Source organism: Rhinolophus hipposideros, assembly GCF_964194185.1.
Source record: "Rhinolophus hipposideros genome assembly, chromosome: 3".
Taxonomy (NCBI): Eukaryota; Metazoa; Chordata; class Mammalia; order Chiroptera; family Rhinolophidae; genus Rhinolophus; species Rhinolophus hipposideros.
In genome coordinates, this window is record NC_138049.1 from 93447770 (window position 1) to 93467258 (window position 19489).

The window sequence follows — 19489 nt, forward strand, 5'->3', positions numbered from 1 at the left end:
TTTTTTAAAGGATGCATTTCTGTATCAACCTGGAGAAAAAACAATGCAGCGTCTGGGTGAGCGAAGAATAATTGTGAAACTTATAGATTGCTTCAATCCCATTTTAATGTCGTTTTAGGAAACAGAAAGCCACAGAAAGGAAAAGGAATAAGGCCTACTTGGGTCGCAATTAGAACGATGACAGAAAACAAAACTGACAAATCTGTTTTTCACTTCCTCACTCAGGTTTGTCTTCACCCACCCCCACCCCCACCCCCGTTACCCCGCACGCGCATATCTTCAATTTTCCCCATTTTCCCTATTATGATCTTTTCACATTTTTGATATTTTCAGCCCTCCTGTAAAGGTGCCCCTTCTAAGCCACAGGCTTCCTCTGCCCTGAATTGCTTTCTTTTGTACAGCAGAGACGGCTGCTGGGGTTAAGTGGGTTGAACAACAGATCTATCTTAGGTTCTGTTTCACATGCAACCGTTTACTGTATGATACCAGCGTCCCATGCCTTGTGTCACAGGCTCACACAATAGGAGTCCTTGAAGCCCTTCTGTTCCCGGGGCTGCTGGCTGTGAATCCTGGCAAAAACTGTGAAAGCCGGCGGGGCACCTTCAGCTGCGTGGGCGGGGCGGACACAGGGCTCCAGCCAGAGGACGCCAGCGCTCACCCGGCGCGAACGCCTGGGAGGACCTTCCAGGGGCTTCCCGACAACTCCTCAGTTAGTGGGAGTCGGGGGCTCAGGCCGCTCATAAGGAGTGTCTCTCCTGCAGTACGCACTACCCACTTTGCTTCTCGGCCAATTTCTGCTTGGCCAGCCACCCTGCGCTTCTGAATCGGCCCCCTCCCCACTCCGATCCCCAAGGGGCCCCCCGACCCCGGCTGTACCCCCGAGGAGCATCTCCCCGCTGCAACCGGAACTCTAGCGGACAGACTCCTGAGCGGAGGGTCTTCACTCTTTCCTGGGCACCCCAAGTGGAAAGGAGGCGGTAAGCAGCTGAGGGCAGAGTGGGAGCCCGGGTAACGGAGTGCGTGGGGGACCGGGAAGAGCGCGGGTCCGCGGGGAGGAGAGCAGAGGAGGCCAGCCAGGGGCTTTCGGGTTCCTGGGGTCTGATTGGAGGGTGGCTCGATGAGTCGGAGCTGGGGGCGCGCCCATCTCCGCGGGCTCCTGCGAGAGCCGCGGGCTCGGCCCCTCCCCGGAGCCGCTTTGTCCCGGGTGACCGCGGCGGAGGTTGCGGGGAGCAGCAGCCAGGAGGCAGAGACCCACGGACTGACGGGCCGGGAGACCCGGAGACACGAAGGCGGGGCGCGCAGCGCACGCCCCACACCCGAGCCAGCGGCACTGCGCCCGCCCCCACGTGCGCTCGCACCCGCGGGCAGGTGAGCCGCCCGCGCCGCGCCCGCCGTCGCCGGCCCCCGCGCACCGCCGGACCCACACCGCCGCCGTCTCTTTCGGCACATCGCGTACGCCCGGCAGGTCGGTTATGTAACCGCGCTGGCCCGCTCGCTCCGGCACCCTGTCCTGCCAAAGCTGCGTGCGGCCACCCGGCAGTGCCCTGGGACCGTGGCAGGGGGCGGGCAAGCGCGGCTGGGTGAAGGAGTGGGCCAGGGCAGCGGCGGGGGTGGGGAGTGGTCTCCGAGTCCAGTCGTCAGTCCCCGAGAAGGCTCTGGGGGCAGAGGTCTCCCGTAGAGAAGGCGCGGGTCCCCAGGAGCCCCTTTCCCGTTCCTGGTGGCTCCAGGTTTCGCCTTCTTAGTAGCAGCAGCAGGTGCGTAAGCGGAGGATAATAAAGACGCCTGTGGTCCCCAGGACTGAGGTTTGGACTGGTGGTTAGTGGAGGTGGACTGCATGCAGAGAGCCAAGGAGAGAACGGAGAGACTCCTTTCCCAGTGCTTAAAGGAAAGTGCTGGGGAAGAGGAAGGTGCTTTCAGGCGCAGCGGGAATTGTCCTGCCTGGGATTAGCGGGCTTGGGTCATCTAAAAATAACTTCAAGTTTGAAAAGTGAAATAGAAGGGAGCACAGTGTTCTCAATGCGTCCTGCCTGTGGGATGATGCTTTGCTCTAGAAGTCACCAGGGGGAACAGGCAAATCTCAGCCACCTGATCCCTCTGCTGCCTCCTGGTCTCACTGGTTTCCAGGGCGTCTCGGTTTGACTTTTAGTTAATGATTTATTCTCCAAGGCACTGCAGTCTTTTTCTTATCCCAAAATGAATTGTATAGCAGAGTGCATGCTTTGAATCTTAACTATTTCCTACACTGGGATAGAAGTATTCAGTGGGTATTCAAAAGTCCAGGCTTTTTAGAAAGTATCATTTTAGCAACAACAAAAGTTTCTGGGCTCCCGTTAGCATACAGTGCCACAACTGGAGATGAAAGAATGCTAGAGCATTACCTACCGCCCACACTTCTCCCTTCCTTCAGCCAGAATCCCACTTAAACTATGGTACAGAGCTGAGGCTTTAGGAAAAGTAGGACATGTTAAATAATGCAACTCAACTTTCACACATATTACATCAACTTCAAAACAGGACAAATGCATCACAGGCTCAGGGCAACACTTGCTAACCGGCCCCCTCCATTGCAGGGACACAGTGGAGCTGGAAAAACCTAGAAGCTGGAAGGAATCAAGAAGCAGGTCAGCACTGACTGTAGAACAAAGCAGGGGAAAGAACCATTGGCTGCTTTTCAGTTTGCACATTGATTTTCTTCAGCCTTAGAGCTATTATCTTAAGTATGATCAGTCATTGAGGTGAATTAGTCTAAAATGTGAGCTGCACTTTGCTTTCAAATCTGTGGCAAATCAAATCTGCATTTATTAAGCACCTACTTATCAGAGTCCAGTCCATAGAACTGTGTCCGGGAAAAATATCCTCAACTTAAGCTACAGATGCCAAGAGCTTTCAAAGTGTCCTGTGTGTGCAGACCCTGCAGAACCCAACTAAATTGGGGCGAGTATGGCTTTCTCACCATTGATGAACGTTAAATAGGCATAAGTGGGAACTTGAGAGCTTTGTCATTTGCAAGTAGACATCACTCTCTTTAAAAAGGAACAAAAAAAAATGCTTGAATAATCGTTTGCAGTTAGTCGTATATATTGCAGAAACTAGTTTATTGAAACCAACTTTGAACGCTGTGGTCTCATTTCCTGTATTTTCTGTACTATCCACTTAGTTTATTCAACAGTTGTTTGTTAAGCATATACTATGTACTGTGGAGGTCCTGTGCCAGAGACTAAATGAAAGAGCCCCATGTCTTTCAGAAATCAATTTACCAAAAAAGAAGGATAAGAAAAAAAGTGTTAATGATCAGCATGGGGAGTGTTTGATGGAAATACAGCAACAAATTCAGTGAGAGATCAGGGAATGGTGAGTGGAGAGAAACTGGAAGAGCCTGTAGAGAACTTCATTTGGACTAGACCCTGGTGGGCCCTGGGAGTTCTCCACACAAGGGACTAGGCATTCCACGTTGAAGGAAAGGTCATGTTCAAAGAGTATCTAGGTGTTCTGAAGTGAAGGATTGGTAGCAGAGTTTGACAGGAGTGGGGTGTTCCAGTTCACCTGGGTTGTGATTATACCCTGTTGAGGAGAAACCATGTAGACTTTATGGGAGAAATGCTTTGATTTAATTTGTGTTTTACAAAAGTGGCTATGAAAGTAGTGGGTAGGTAAGGTTACAAAGAGCAGTGAGGTCAGATTTTAGACCACTCCAGTGGTCCAGGCAAAAAAAAAAAAATTGTGCCTGAACCAGGTAGAATAAGGAAAGAGAAGAGAGATCTAGAGAGAGCCATTTAAGAGGGAGAATCAGTGGCACTGGTCATCAAGTGGGTGGTGCTGTGGAAGGGTAAGACTAAATGTCTAAATATGGTTAGGCTTTTAACTGAGTTAGGAAGAAATAAGAATGAGTAGGTTTGAGAAAGATGGGGAATTTCAACTGAAAATTTTTCCTTTAAGATCAGGAGCAAGGCAAGGATATCCACTCTTGCTGCTTTGTATAACATAGTACTGGAAATTTTAGCTAGAGCATTTAGGCAAGAAAAAAATTAAAAGGCATTCAAACCAGAAAGGAAGAAGTAAAACTGTCTCTATTTACTGATGACATGATAGTGCATACAGAAAACCCTAATGATTGCACAGAAAAAACTGTTAGAACTAATACAGGAATTCAATAAAGTTGTTGGATACAAATCGATACACAAAAATCAGTTGCATTTCTATACACTAATGGTGAACTACCAGAAAGAGGAATTAAGAAACCAATCTCATTTATAATTGCATCAAAAAGAATAAAATACCTAGGAATAAATTTAACCGAGAAGTTAAAGACTTGTACACTAAAAACTGTAAAACATTAATGAAAGAAATTGACGAATACACAAATAAATGGAAAGATATTTCATGCTCATTGATTGGAAGAATTAGTATTTAAAATGGTCATACTTCCCAAAACAATCTATGGATTCAATGCAATCCCTGTCAAAATCCTAATGGCATTTTTCACAGGAATAGAACAAATGATCCTAAAATTTGTATGGAACCCCAGAAGACTCTGAACAGCCAAAAAAAGTCTTAAGAAAGAACAACAAAGCCAGAAGCATCACATTTCCTGATTTCAAACTATGTTATGAAGCTACAGTAATCAAAACAGTATGGTATTGGCATTAAAAAGAGATACAAAGATCAAAATGAGATAACAAGTGTTGGTGAGGATGTGAAAGAAAGAAAATGCTTGTGCACTGTCGGTGGGAGTGTAGCCATGATGGAAAACAGTATGGTGATTCCTCAACAATTTAAAATGTAGAATTACCATATGATCCAGCAATCCCACTTCTGGGTATTTATCTGAAGGAAATGAAATGACTGTTTTTCAAGAGCTGTACTCTTGTGTTTGTAGCCACATTATTTACAATAGCCAAGACATGGAAACAACTTAAGTGTTCATCAGTGGATAAATGGATAAAGAAGATGGGAGATAAATATTTACCTACCTACCTACTTTTATATTTATATATTTTATATAATATATAAATATTGAAGCTTATTTATATCTAAGAGGGTACCTTATTTTTTTATTAGTTTCAGGTGAACAAAACAATGTAATAGACATTTATCATTTATACACCTCACACAGTGATAACCCCTTTCCCCCATCCACTACCCCTCTGACATCGCACACAGCCATTACATTTCCATTGTCTCTATTCCTAATGCTGTACTCCACTTCTTGTGTGTATACACACACACACACACACACATATATACACACACACACACACACATATATGTGTGTATATATATATATATATATATATATATACTGTATTCCACTTCTTGTGTATATTCCAGCATTCCTAATGCTGTATTCCACTTCTTGTGTGTGTGTGTGCATATATATATATATATATATATATATATATATATATTTGTAGTTGACATTCATTATTGTTCAGCTTCAGGTGTACAATGCAGTGATCAGGCATCTACATCATCCCTGAGGTGGTTTCCCTAATGGGACAAGTGTCCATCAGATACCCTACAAAATCTTTACAACATTATTGATTGCATTCTCCAAATTGACTTTCATATCCCCGTGGTAATCTTGTGGTTACCGATTGTGCTTTCTAATTCCCTCACCTTCTCCCTTATCCCTACTGACCCCTATCATCTAGCAACCCTCAGTTTTTCCTCTGTGTCTCTGAGACTGTTTGATTAGTTCATTCATTTATTCTTTTGTTTAGATTCCACATGTAAGTGAGATCATATGGTATTTGTCTTTCTCTGTCTGACTTATTTCACTTAGCATAATGTTCTCTAGGTCCATCCATATTGTTGCAAATGGTAAGATTTCATTCTTCTTTATGGCTACATAATACTCCATTGTATAAATGTACCACAGTTTCTTAATCTAGTCATCTATCGATGGGCATTTTGGTTGTTTCCATGTCTTGGCTATTGGGTATAGGGCTGCAATAAACATAGGGGTGCATACATTTTTTTGAATTAGAGTTTTGGATTTCTCCGGATAGATGCCTAGGAGTGGAATTGCTGGGTCATAAGGTAGTTCCATTTTCAGTTTTTTGAGATACCTCCATACTGTTTTCCATAGTGGCTGCACCAATCTGCAATCCCACCAACAGTGCATGAGGCTTCCCTTTTCTCCACATCCTTGCCAGCACTTGTTGTTTGTTGATTTATTGATGATAGCCATTTTGACTGGGGTGAGGTGGTATCTCATTGTGGTTTTTATTTGCATTTCTCTAATGATTAGTGAGGTTGAGCATTTTTTCATATGTCTGTTTGCCATCTGTATGTCCTCTTTAGAAAAATGTCTCTTCATGTCCTCTGCCCATTTTTTAATTGGGTTGTTTGTTTTTTTGGAATTAAGGTGAGTGAGTTTTTTATAAATTTTGGATATTAATCCCTTATCAGTTATATTATTGGCAAATATGTTCTCCCATTCAGTAGGATCCCTTTTTGTTTTATTGATGGTTTCCTTTGCTGTGAAAAAACCTTTTAGTTTGATGTAATCCCACATGTTTATTTTTTCTCTTACTTCCCTTGCACGAGGGGATATATCAGTAAAAATCTTACTCCGGGTAATGTCTGTAAAGTTTCTTCCTAAATTTTTTTCTAGGAGTTTTATGTTTTCAAATCTTACATTTAAGACTTTAATGCATTTTGAATTTATTCTTGTATATGGTGTAAGGAGGTGGTCCAGCTTCATTTTTTTGCATGTGTCTGTCCAGGTTTCCCAGCACCACTTATTGAATAGACTGTCTTTACCCCACCATAAATTCATGGTTCTATTGTCGTAGATTAAATGACCATATAGGCATGGGTTAATTTCTGGGCCCTAAGAGGGTAATTTATTAATGAATACTTGAAATATATATACACACACAAATATACAATGAAATATTATTCAGCCATAAAAAAGAAGGAAATCCTGCCATTTGTGACAACGTGGATGGACCTTGAGAGCATTTTGCTACACTTAGCATAGGTCAGAGAAAGACAAATATTGCATGATCTCACTTATATGTGGAATCTAAAAAAAGAAAAACAACTCATAGATACAGAGAACAGATTGGTGGTTGCCAGAGGTGGGGGATGGGAGTGGGCATAATGGGTGAAGGTAGTCAAAAGGTACAAACTTTCAATTATAAGTCCTGGGGATTTAATGTACAGTATGTAACTATAGCTAACAATACTGTATTGAATAATTGAAAGTTGCTAAGAGAGTAGACCTTAAAAGTTCTCATGAAAAGGAAGAAATTGTAACTGTGAGATAATTGATGTTAACTTACTGTGGTAATCATTTTGCAATATATACATATATCAAATTGTTATGTTGTATAACTAAAACTAATATGTTATGTATTAATCATATCTCTATAAAACGGGTGGGTGGGAGGAAGTAAATAAGGAAGAATAGTTTGAGAAAGATGGGGAATTTTGATTTTGAACATCAAATGAAAATGCTCAGTAGGCAATTTTATTTTTCAAAGGTGATTTCTTTATTCCTGGTGCTAACTTTCTACTCATCTTACCTTCATTCCAGAGACTGTCCAGGCTTCCTTTGAAAAAGAGGGAGAGAATTTGATGGCAGGAAGTTCTTTCTACCATCTTCCCCCAAAGTGAAAATATTAACTGTCACTTATCTTAAGTAGTAGTAGTAATAATAGTAAAAATAATTTTAATTATAATAGTAATATCTAACATTTATTCAATGTCTGCTGAGCTCAAAGAAGTTAGAATTCTACATGGAGTATCACCTTTGATCCTCACGATAACCTTTGAGGCACAATTGTTATTCTTATGTAATTGATAAGAAACCCAAGGCAAAGAGAGGGTACCTTATCTAGGCCACACAATTAGTAAGAGATGTGCCCAGGGTTCAAGCTCAGGCAGTCTGATCAGCACTCTCGATCGCTAATACAAATGAATAACATTGAAATCATTTTTATTTAGCTCAGCATGTGTTTTAGACCCTGTGTCTGAATATTGTGGCTGGTGCTCTAAAAGAACAGGACTGATTCAGGAGTCCTGGGCACATGATTTGTTATGTGACCTCTGCAAAGTCACGTCCCCTCTCAGGCTTCCATTATTTTAAATCCGTGTCTTAATCGGAGAAGAGGTTAATGAGATGATCTCTAAAGACTCTCAGCATTCTGAAGTTCTCCCATCCGGTTTCAATTTTCACCACTGATTTGGTTTAAACTCATGCCTGCCTAGTCACTTTTAGAATCAGAATACTTCTAAGAGGGATTAACTCAAATGGTGGCCTGTCCTTAGCAGCTTGATGTAAATTAGTCCAGTGTGGCTGCTGCTGAGGGTTTCTGATGTTGGGGGGCCCAGTTCAGAGAGTGGAAACCGGATGAACACTCAAGTCGAGGAAGATCCATACTCACGATCAGTGTCTTTGTTGTAGACGTGTCACAGATTCTCTGAGACTTAGCTTCCTTGTCTGAATAATTGGGGGGGATAGTAATATCTAACATTTATTCAGTGTCAACTCCTTACACGTGTTGTAAGGAGTGAAACAGACACTGCCGCCCAGAAGTGTGCCTCACTGAAGGTGCTCAGTAAATAGGGGTCCTCACCCCAGGCCCAGAGGGTAACAGACATGCAGAAAAGGGAGCTGGAGTATTTCTGAAGAAAAACGTCTCCCTTACTTCCCAGTTTTGCTGAGGGGCTACCTGTTCGAGGGCATCACTTACCTATCTGCCTTAGAAAGCAGTATACAGTGGAACTATAAAAAACACACACAACACATTAAATACCTTTTAAAATGTGAATTTCAAGTATTCATTAATAAATTATCCTCTTAGCTATAAAGAAGCTTCAACGTTGCACAACACAGAGCTTTAAATTCTTTTTGTCAGCTGATAAAGAGGCCAAGATTGCTGTATAGAAATAGCAATGCCTAGGGTTGCTGGTCCTGGATTTCACTATGATGGCGTTGAATACACAGGAGACAGAAAAATTTCCTACTTTGTGTGTGTCTGTGTGCACACTCTGCTTCTAGCTTCATGAAGAACTTTCTCTGCATCTAAAATATTCCCTCTCGTTGTGACTTTTTTCTTGTTATTCACTGCCACGTGTCATATGTTTTAGGTTCAAGTAATTAAGCTGAGGGTTTTTTTTGAAAGATGGAAACAGTCTTAAACTCTACTGAAGCTGTTTTTATGCCCCTTAAAACAAAAAAAGTTTGTGATTGAGAATGGTACTTTCTAGAAGTCAGAGAAAAGTTTGCAAAAACAACTCAAACTTCCTGCATTTCAGAATGCCCACAGATAATATAGTCAGGATGGAAAGAGATTTATTTTCTTACCTGATTTCCCCATACTCAACGCGCTGAAACAGGGATGAAACACGGGGTCCTAAGCTTTGAGAGGTATGCGTAAGAAGGTATTGTAACAGTCTCTGTTGGACAAAAGAATTGTATACTTTGAGAGCTATATCCTTGTTTTTATTACGGTTGTCTTAGTACTTTGTGGGAATAATGGCTTTCTTGTTTCAAGTGATTGAGATATACCAGCTACAAAATATTGTAAGTTCTTTCAGGACATAGGCCATGTCTTAAGACTCTTCTTACAGTGTTGGTAATAAAGTATAAAAAGCATGGACTTGGCATGAAAAGGCCTGGATTCCCGTCCAGTCACTGCCACTTCCCAGCTATGTAACCTTGAGCTTCCCTTTGACCTAACAGTCAAAGGAGCTGGCGTTTGTTGAATGCTGCCTCTGTTCAAGACACCGTGCTCAGCATCTGTTATCTCATTTAACCCTTAGGACAACTCTACCATGTGGGTATTATGATGACTATTTACAGATGAACACGCCCTGAAGGTCAGGGGGAATAAAGCACTCAGTGTTGGGTCTCTGAGTTGCAATCTCATCTGTACAATTAGGAGAATAATACTTGATATCCCACCTTACAGTTGTTGAGGGTGAACTGCTGTGGGTCTGTGAGTTGTGCACTCACATTCACAAAATGCAATGCTCGGCACAGATATTGAGGATGTGAGGGAGTTCCGCTGCATATAAAAGGCTCGTATGGAAGACATTAAGAAAACTGTATTTCCTTGCCCCTTTCTTTGGTAGTTTGTTTTATCATACCTGTTTCTTTCAAGGGTAACTTATTTGTTGTCAGTACCAAGACTCCGCTAGGCTGAGCCAGGAGGAGGCTGACCAGGTCATGGAACTACCATAGGTCCTGCTGGTGAAGAGGGCAGGAGGGCATGGCTTACAGGGAAGAGGTAACTGCCAGAGGACTGTTTATAAACAGCAGAGGCTGAAAGTCAGAGCCAGGGTTGGGGAAGGTGGCAAAGGCATGATGGGGAATGCAAGAAGTCATCCTCAGGCTTCATGTCAAGTGTGAGCAACAGCTCGGACATGGAATCTGCTCACGAAGGATAGCCACATTCCCCGGTCTCTGCTGGGAAAACGGGGGACCCTCTGCCCTGATGTTTTGAATGGCTTCTTTTTCTTGGATGTATGTGCTTTATATAAAATCTATAGGAAACACAGAACAGTATAAAAAGGGAAAATTCAAATTACACGTATTACCATGAGCAAATGATAATTACTATTAACATTTTGGTGTATTTCTTTTGTCTTTTTTAATATGCATATTTTTACACAATTAGGATCATACTGTGTAGAAGTTTGCATCCTGGGTATTTCACAAAGCTTGAAATCACTTTTCATATAAAGTCAATGATCTCGATGGACATTGTTTTCAGTAGCCGCATAGCATACTCATATATTTGTATGATTTTTACCAAATTCATTTGCCTTCTCCCCTTTTGTTGGACATTGAGATGGTTCCCAATTGTCCAAAATATACACCACACTTTGATGAACATCTTTGATCATAATTTTTTTTCTCTGTTTTATGTCATTTTCTTAGGATGGTTTTCTAGGAGTGGAATTATTGGCTCAATAGATGAATCTTCTTAAGGCTTTCTCTGTCTTTTGACATTTTTAATTGTTTTTCCAGGAGACTGTACTAATTAACAGTCCTCCAAGCACTGCATGAGAATGCAAGTCTTATCTCCACCCTGCTTCTAAGTACTCTTTTTGTACTTAGCTGTAACAGGTGGCTGGTATTAGTGCTTTCCAGAGATAACCCCACTGTGGAAATGTTCCTGCTTAACAATTTCGTCAAGGAGGTTGAGCTCTCTTTGTGGGAATTGAGGATGGGGATCGGGTAGATTTCACATGTACAAATGAGTGTTTGTCGGTGAGTTGACTTCAGTGGATTAGCTTTTCTTCTGGTGGTTCTGTTTCCTGAGGCCCTAGATACTGTCCGTGGGCTGTGTGGAGTGGCAGCTATCATTGCAGCTACTAAAGCTGCCTTACACTAAATAGAATAAAGCAACTTCTGCTTAAGTGAGAACTAGTTCCATTTGCCATTAAAATCCAAAAAAATATTAACAGCAAGTATGTGTGCTTATTTGCATTAGTTCTGTTGTTGTTTCAGTTGGTTCTGACTGGTTCCCCTTCTACTGTTGACAGGCCATTCGGGCATGCCTCAGACAGGTATGCCTTGTATACCTTCCACAAAATGAGATGCAATGCAGAGTAAACCATCTTGAATAAATAATTAGGATTATCAATTGGCATCTCCTTAAAAATCACTTACATGGTCATTATTCTAGAATTTTAATTTGAGGACTAATTAAGTTAATCTTTCAAGAAAAGTCAATGCATTCGCTATTAGGCTACCATCAACTAAGTTGATTATATTGACCAACTTGTTGAGGTAAAGAGCCAATTTGAATTATTTCCCCCCATAAAATTATCTGAGAGACAGGCTAAATTAATATAATTTATTTTTTATTTTGACTTCTCTAGCTGTAAAAGATAAAAGCCCGGTAATGGGGTCTGACTAGGACAAATTAAAGTCCAATTTGCATCTCTTTTTTGAGGTTTAATAATTAGTCCAGAAAGAAATTATTTATTTGATTACAGGTATCTTCATAAATTCTGATATAGAAGATGGCAAATTCATATCAGTTAATGGTAGTTCAAACAAAATTGTATTTGCTCAAGAGCAAAATCTCAGCCTTGACAAGACAAGTGAAAGCAAAGTACTAATTCATGAATATGTTCATTTCTTCCTGCCATGGGCATTAATGATATTCATTCGATATTTTATGATGTGCAGACAACCATTTATTATAAAAACATTAAATTTTGGTCAGGAAAGATATTCAGCAACTGACATATCAGAAATGTACTTATTTTGTATCCTTTATTTTCTTATTGTTCTGTCTCTTGGTGATTTCTGTTCCACATACAACTGTTGTTTGCATTAAACTTAAAATTTTAACAAGGTGACCTTTAGGTGAAACTCTGAATTGAAATATTTGTTTGGTCAGATGTTCAAGGTGTACCTTTGACCTTGTATCTAAGTGCCATAGCTCATGGCGATCCCTTGGGGGTTCTTGGCTTACAACCTGGAGCTCGGTTTGGTTTTGGCTTCCTGAACAGGACATGGATGGGGAGAGGGTATCACCATCTCATTCTGGTTTGCAACCATGCTGGGAGGTCTGGTATCATTCCAAAAGGTCCGAAAGGTTTTCACAGCCTCCACATCTGTGCAGGCTGATTTGGAAAGGTTGTTTCCAGGTGGAGGTGAGATAAATGATAAACCTGAACTGCTGCCGTTGACCCCCCCAGAATCCAAATTACTTTTGGATTTAAACACGTAATCACTTCCTTTAGGCTCTGTGAAAACTCCTCAAACCATTAACTGGAAACTGAGGATATTAAGAAACTTAGGATGGCTCTAAATAGGTTCAGTTAAGTGCTAGTGAAATAGTTAATGGGACAGGCCATGGGGCATGTGAGAAAATCCGCAAGCATGTGTGATGCTTTGCTCGGTCATACTTTTCTTTAAATTAACCTGGATAGTTCCCAGGAGGCCACAAGGGCAAGCGCTCTAGCGAATGACTCTGAATTATTCATAAAATGACCTTCAGGGTCTCCAAATGTGGAAGTCTCCAAATGTACTAGCTCTTCATGAGGCTTCTAGTTTTATTCTTTAAAATTGCTTTTAAAATGTCACATTTAAGTATAACTATACTTATCCCAAAGGCTTCTGTCTTGGGTGAGAAGGCTCAAACATAGTACCATGCTGTCAGTGTTTCCTCTCACCTTTTATTTGACCTCTTCCTCTCGGCTCAACCATTCAGAGGTCCTCACGACCATACCGGGCTATTGACTTACAATTCAAGCCAAGATGTGATACTATGAGAAAGGTTATTTTATCTGAACAAAGCAAGAAGTACCTTCATGGATAGTCATGTAAACCAATCCTAGGTATTTTTATTACAGTATAAATTTCAAGGTCATCTCTTATAGGAAAGAAAATCAAAGGAATAATAAAGATCAGAGACCTTTACCTAGCTGGTGTTTGGGGACTCTTTTTGTGTACTTGGGAGTCTGACATGGTGGGTTGATTTCCCAGCTGATCATGATAGCAACTTTTTTACCCCACCCCCATCACCATTAGCTCTCTGAATTATTCAGTTTCCAGAAGAGCGATTCCAGGTCATGGCAGATCCTCCTTGACTCTGTTTGAGGACTTTCCCTTTAGAATCTGTCCCTATTTATCTTCTCAGACACCCTAATCTCAGTGATCAGAAGGCTTTGAAAAGCTAAAATAATACGTACTGGGTTGGTGCAAAAGTAATTGCGGTTTTTGCAATTATTTTTAACCTTTTAAACTGCAATTACGTTTGCACCAACCTAATACTTCTTCTTTCCAAAAGAATGGACAAACAAATAGATAAATTTATAGATATTTTTGCAGAAGATTGAGTGATGTTCAGATAGTAGACTATAAACACTGACCTAAAAGATAATTTTTTTAATATTAAAAATCTTCGTTATTAAAAAAGTTTAAAAAATGACTGGTAGTCGTTGAAGGTCATCTAGGTTTAAAAACATGCAGTAGAAATAGTTCATTACCTAGTTTGGTGTGAGATCATCGCTGAGATAATAGTTTCATTTTTATGCAGTTTTAATTATTCCTGTTTTGATCAGGCAAGTCCTTTTAGTGGTTTTCCAAAAGTATCAGTAAAATTATGTCTCTTTTTGCTTTTGCGTTTTATTATTGAGAGAGGTCTATGCAGCCTTTATAGTATTCTAATTAATCATTGTTTTAAAAACCATTCCTGTACCTCTTTTCTCATCCTAGGATTGATAATGGTTTGTTTTTAAGACAATATGCTAATACTGTAATGAGGTTATTCTTCTTACATTGTAGAGTTTCTGTCACTCATATCTGTTGTCAATCATGTCAGTGTAAACGCTGCCAAATATACATCTTTTTATTCCTAATTGCAAATTGACTTTTTTATGGCTACTTATCAGAGAGCCCCAGGAGACGAATAGCGATAATTGAAACATGGCTGCTAGAGACCAGATATTATTTCTTCAGTTTCCTATTATAATAATTAACCACCAAGTTGTTTATAAGTAAATCAAAAGACCTTATAATAAATAACAAACTAATAAGCAGTTGCATGCAATGTACAGACACAGAATTTTAAAGAAATGTTATACATAATAATAATCAGCATGAGAACTGTTCTATTAGTGAGAACTAATTTAAAGCACATTGTGATTGTATAAAATTATAATTGGACATCCTCCTATCTCTGCTCATTTAAATTCTAGTCTTCCTTCAATTTCCATTTTTTTCAAGATTTCCTCAATCCCTGATCTCTGAAAAGAACCATCATTCTCTTTTTTTTTTGAACCTGTGTTTATGACACATAGTCGAACCTTTATATCTCATTCATTCATATAGTCTTCTTTCTTTCTTTTCTTTCTTTCTTTCTTTCTTTCTTTCTTTCTTTCTTTCTTTCTTTCTTTCTTTCTTTCTTTCTTTCTTTCTTCTCTTCCTTCCTTCCTTCCTTCCTTCCTTCTTTCCTTCCTTCCTTCCTTCTTTCCTTTCTTTCTTTCTTTTCTTCTTTCTTTCTCTCTCTCCCCCTTTCTTCTTCCTTCCTTCCCCCCCCCCGTCTCCCTCCTTCCCTCTCTTCTTCCTTCCTTCCTTTCCTCCCTCCTTTCCCTCCCTTCCTTCCTCCCTTCCTTCCTGCCTTCTTGTCTTCCTTCCTTCCCTCCCTACTATGCTTCAGATGTTGTGATAGCAACTAAGGTATAAAAAAATGGAAGAACATAGTCTCTGTGTTTAGTGAAATTAGAGTCCAGTAGACTTTAAGCTTCTTACTTCTTTACCGACACCTCCTCTGGATGGTATGTGCCCGGAGGATGAAGACCATGTATATTCATTCTTCCTTGTGATCCCTGCTACAGGTCACAATGACTTGCATATGGTGGGTACTCAGTCAGTGGTAAAATGAACTGGTTACTATATCCATTCTAAGTAATTCAGAAGCACAAGATTGAAGATTTCAACACCTTCAAATGTCTTTCAAAGCCTTCATTCTCCTCTCACAATTGCTAACTATAACGGTACCTCCATAAGATGTTTGTCTGCTTTCACTTTATGTGTCAAAAGGCCTCCTCTCAGAATATGATCTAGAGTGCCACATCTCTATTATATGCCAAAGCACAAACATGACTGGTAGCAATGTCTGAACTTTCCTCAGGCAGACCTGTTAAAGGCTTCTGTCTCACACACAAATTACTTTGCAATGCTTCGGTTTTAGTAAGAAAGTGCACCTTTCCCTCTTTCGCAGACCTTGGCTGTAAAGCACCTGATCAGGAATAATTGTGGCTATTTATTGAGCACCGATTAAATACCAGGCATTGGGCTAAGCACTTTCCACTGTTATCACACAGAGTCCTCTCAACAACTCTGTGAGGTAGTTCTATTTTTATCCCTATTTCATTTAGGTGAGGAGACTGAGGCTAAGGGAAGTTGAGTAACAGTGAAGTTGAGTTACAGGCAATAAGTGGTAGAGCCAGGACTCACTAATGGTCTCGTTGCCTCTACAGCGCACCACTCTTTGTCCATGTGGGATTTGCAGAGGCACTCATTGGAGAGGGGCATAGGACTTCTATATGGTAATGTTTAAATTTTGTGGGTGTTTTACTTCAGTGATAATCTAAAGTACTAGTAACATACTCTGGATCATCTAGAGGACCACCTTATAATGAATAATACTGCCATACGATTTTGGTGCTGAATTTGTGTTTTTTTATTTCCAATCAAGTTGGTGCCTCTACTACTTTAGTTGTTATGGACTTATGGGAATGAACTGGTGGCCTTATTATGTAATTTGCCTTATGTGAAAGCCATGTGATGGTAGGGAGTACTGATCCAGTAATGTTTAATTTTGCTGTGAATGAAGAAACGTGGGAGGAAGGTCCCACTACCGAGTAGGTTGTAGGAACATTCTGAATTCCAGACCACCTGTGTTGTTGGAGTTTTCAGTATCAGAGTCATAATGAGAGTGGGGGGTTACTTCTACCAAAACATCATCATCTGAATATTAAGTCAACACTGTTAGTGTGAATTGGTTTTTGAATTTCATTTGCATTTGGTTAGGATATTTAGTTGGAGTTTGATCGTTTTAGAAAGGAGTTGAAACTATGAGAAATTAGTTTTATGTTTGTACCTATTTAAGTTACCATTACAATAAAAAAAAATTCAAGTCAAAAATTGGGAAGAATGGCAGTATCATTTTTTTCCCCCTAAAACAAGTGCTGTGTACATTTTTCAAATATGAGCAAACTGAACTCCTCTGCACTACATAATGAGACCTGTTCTCTCAAAAAATGCTCCTCCACCCACCAGGCCTGCCTAAGTCTTTATTAAAATAAGGCATTGACATTTCCTTTCAACCTGTAAATGGCATCTGGGAAGGTTCAAATTTGACCTTGGGTGAAACTCTGTATTGCTGTGGGTCTCTCCTGACAAGCCCTGCCAATCCAGGTACCTTTGGATTCTTTGTCACCCTTTGTCCTAATTCTGATAATTGACAGTGGTGTGTGTACATCATCCATGGTTTATAATTATTTTCTCATCGCCATCATACCAGTTTGTGAATGCAGGCTAGGAAGTAGTACCAGCTCCACCTAAGCACAGAAGATAAAGACAGTGTATTGGGACCTAAAGGTTTCTGGCTGAAAGGTCTCCAAGTTTGTGTAAAATGACTGCTTTACTCTTTTATATAAAGAAAAGGAAAGCCTCAGTAAATGCAGGAACTCAGAGAGGAGGTGATACATGATGATGTATGTATCCACAGCTCTTTAGTATTGCTTCTGAGGAATTCCCGGTAAGATTTTGGAGCACTGAAAGAGAGAACAATGAGTTCTGATGCAAAGAGGCGAGAGGATAATTTTATAGCATGTGGGCATGAAGTATAGCTTATGGGCTGAGATCTAGGATGCCCAGAAGTAAAGGCTGTCATAAGAGCATTGCCAACCTTGGGTATTAAAAAAGAGGGCTTTTTTTTTTTTTTCTGTGAACAATTCACTGTCCTCTTATTTAAAATTTTAATAAAGGTTCCCTATTTTAATAAAATGTATAGAAAAGTGTACAGTACATCAGAGTGCCCAGTAAGTGTTGGTTGGGATTGTTACCACTATCATGACGACTATTCCCTGACAACCAGCATGGTACGGAGAGAACACTGCAGCGTGCAGAGTGGGAAAAGCAGAGGAGCTGGGCTTTCGTCCCGGGGTGGCTGTGATTTCCCCAGGAGAGACTGTACCTTCCCTTAGCCACTTTGGCTTTAGTGTCCTACTTTACATCATTAAGGGTTGGGCAAAATGATCAGCCCAATTCCTGCCAGCTCTTTCATTCTTCCTATATTCGCGTCTTTGCAAAAGACCATAGGGCATCCATAGAGCTTGTATTCCATGAATGAGAATGACCGCTGGTTATTATTATTTTTTAATGTTCGTCTTTAAATGCAGGGCCATTTGTAAGCAGGGACAGTGAAAATTCTTTTGTCGTCTTTAACGATACAGGTATTCAATAGCTTTTCAGAACAGCATCAGGAAGAGCTTGAACTAAAAGACCCTGCAAGGGTACTTCCATCCTAAGGATGGCAAGATGGATGGATCCTATATCCCAGCCAGGTCTTCAACTGACCATTGGGAGAAAAGGAATCGTTAAGTTGACCTTATTTTTATTTTTCATGGTGGTTCTGAGTGTGTTATCTGGCAGATCTCTTTTCAGTGATCATATTTGTCTTAATAGGTAACGTTTACCTAACTCTTGTTATGTGCAAGGTGTTAAGACATTTGCCTATAACATGACATGTGATCATCACAGTATTTTCTTCTACCTTTGACAGATAAGGAAACTGACGCACATAGAATTTAAATAACTTGCCCAAGGTCACACAGCTGGTAAATCACACAGCTGGGATTCAAAGCCAGGCACAGTGCTCCAGCATCTGCAGTTTTAACCCTATTAGATGCCAGTTTTCATATGTATTACACAAAAATGTTACGGACTCAATTTTATCATTCTTATGAATTGAACCTTAAAGAGCTCACCAATAATTTGATCCTAAAAAGGATCAACTAGTGCTCGGACTTTTTGCCTTTGCTTTCTCGTGTTTGACTTTTTATGTCTAGTACATAATCTATGACGAATCCATACAGTGCTTGCATCATGAAGTTCCAGAGTCAGAGAGGGGGTAGGGGAGGCTTCTCTGAAAGCAGAGATACTACTGAGCACTTACTGTAGCCAAGGTCTACTTTTGCCTTCTTCCTCTATAAATGTTTTCATGCCTTCCCTTTCACAAAGGCCTGCAACGGTCACTCAATCAACACGTAAGTATTGAGTGTATAGCCTGGGCAAGGTAAGGAGCACAAAACAAAAGGACCTTCCGTCTCCGGGAGGCTTACAGTGTGTGAGGGCTGGTACCACGTTTTGGGATTCACCGTTGTATCCACCATGCCTGAGCACCTTGCACGTAAGGAGTCCTCAGGAAGTAGTAGTGAAGTTTTTGGATTGATTAGAACTCTTGATAGCATTCCAGTCACGTTATTACTAATATTCACTGGGTTGTTTTCTACCTAATCATCGAAACAATGTTTCCTACATTTTATGGGCCATTTGTTTTTACTTCACGTGTGCCAACATACAAAAAAATTCTTCCTCTTATTATTATTATTATTATTTTGGCCTGGTGAAATGGAAGGAATGGTGGATCGGGATTCAAGGCATCATTCTTCTAGTCCTGATTCTGCTGTTCTGGAGATGAGACCTTGTCATTTAACCTCTCTGAACCTCAGTTTTCTACTCTGTAAAGTGGGAATTATAATAATTGCCCTGTGATCTCGTAAAGTTGTGTAGAGCATCAGATAGCATAATAGTTTTGGTAACAATAGACACAAGGAATTATTTTCAGTATCACCCACCAGTGCGTTCCCATTATCTACTCCCCATTGTTTAGTGGTGTCACTTCGCCCATCTTCATATTTCCTCCTTCGTTTCAAATTTTAAAAAGTAGTTCATAAGAACACCTGTTCAATGAGCACTGAAAAGACAGAAGAGAAAGAAGTCCCT

At 40.6% G+C, this 19489-nt stretch overlaps 1 protein-coding gene across 6 annotated transcripts in view; it reads left to right on the forward strand.

Annotated features, from left to right (window-relative positions):
* The first annotated feature begins 507 nt into the window (after positions 1-507).
* RCAN2 (regulator of calcineurin 2) overlaps positions 508-19489 on the forward strand; it is a 240799-nt gene continuing 221817 nt past the window's right edge. Inside the window, exons 1-2 of one of the 6 annotated variants that reach the window (XM_081040433.1) lie at positions 1188-1465; positions 2571-2621. The gene's annotated coding sequence lies outside the window, so the exon portion shown is untranslated. Of the gene's footprint in view, positions 1466-1538; positions 1755-2570; positions 2622-19489 lie in introns of those variants that run through there. The other 5 variants (XM_081040432.1, XM_081040431.1, XM_081040429.1 and 2 more) reach the window with 5 other exon arrangements.